The sequence below is a fragment of the Triticum aestivum genome, chromosome 6B (assembly GCF_018294505.1).
Source record: "Triticum aestivum cultivar Chinese Spring chromosome 6B, IWGSC CS RefSeq v2.1, whole genome shotgun sequence".
Taxonomy (NCBI): domain Eukaryota; kingdom Viridiplantae; phylum Streptophyta; class Magnoliopsida; order Poales; family Poaceae; genus Triticum; species Triticum aestivum.
This window is the reverse complement of record NC_057810.1, coordinates 700,338,076-700,339,269: the sequence shown is the minus strand read 5'-3', so window position 1 is coordinate 700,339,269 and position 1,194 is coordinate 700,338,076. Positions and strand designations below refer to the sequence as shown.

The following is a 1,194-nucleotide window of genomic DNA, read 5'->3' as shown; positions in this document are numbered from 1 at the left end:
ACACCACCCATCCAAACAAACACACCACCAAAACACACTGCTCCGTGAAACTGAAGAAGATGAGTGTTGTTTCAGATGAAGCCAGATCAACAGCACATGCCTTCCTCTCTTCCCTCTCGAATCCCTCCTCTCTCTGTACTTGTTCCTGTGAAAGGTGAGAATTGTTCCCCGTGGTGTAGAGAGTTGTTCGTGGAACTTGTGAGAGATGTCCCTCTTGATCTACAACTACCGGGATCATGATAGAAAGTACACACAAACCATATGTAGCATAGCTTCATAATTTTATATAGTTCAAGAAGCTAGGCCAAACGCATCATTATTTATACGCCGATTACCAGTGAACAACCTTGCTGCTACCCATTTGTTCATTACAGTGGTTCGCACATCGTGCACTTGCACCCGACAGCATCACACTTGCCTTGGCTTGGGCACCCTCATAAGGTTGAAGCATGCCATATCACAAGTGTCGTCGTTACATGGCTTTGGTAATGGGATAAGGGTTGACCCACACCTGTACTTGAACTTAGCGCTGCCGTCCATTGAAGCCTCCGTTACCACGCCTGCAAAATCCCCATGAAGGAACGGGATGGTCGCAGCATGGCCATTATTTGTGGGATGAGATTGTGAAGAAACGTATTGCAAGAACAAATGAGTACCTGACGCCACCATGAGCAAGGCGAGGGCCAGGAGCAACACCTGGGTGGTCCTCATCTTAACTAGTTTCTGCGTTGAAGGAAAGACTTGCTGATCGTTGTGTGATGTGTGAGTTCTCAAGGAGAACAAACAAAATGGGCAAGGCTTTATATAGCTGATTCGCTGAATTAAATAACAAGATTTGGTGAGTCTTATCTATATCTATATCTATCTTTATCTTTACCTAATCTTTCCCTACTAATAAAGCGCTTATTGCTTCTGGTCGTACGTCGTCAGCGATTTTGCAGAAAAGCCCCTCTGCTTGTGAGAATTCAACCCGCAGTCCCTGTTTAAGTGGATCTGAGATAACGATTCATTTTTACAAAAAGAACCCTACGTTTGTAAGAATTCGGTCCGCGACCCTTTGTTCTATCTTATCCACATGCTTCCTTTCCGGCGCGGTGGGGCGGCGCTCTTCGCGGCGGCGACAGCTCCGGATGGGCTCGTGGGCGAGCGCGCTGCAGGAGGCTTCGCGGCGTCCGGAGGACGTGTCTTTGGCCC

General features: G+C 47.7%; 1 long non-coding RNA gene across 1 annotated transcript; it reads right to left on the bottom strand.

The window, feature by feature from the left end:
• Positions 1–262: 262 nt before the first annotated feature.
• Positions 263–772, bottom strand: LOC123134967 (uncharacterized). The gene is made up of 2 exons (XR_006465785.1): positions 657–772; positions 263–560 (listed from the first exon to the last, which is right to left on the bottom strand). It is a non-coding gene; the product is annotated as an uncharacterized lncRNA (long non-coding RNA).
• Positions 773–1,194: the final 422 nt, after the last annotated feature.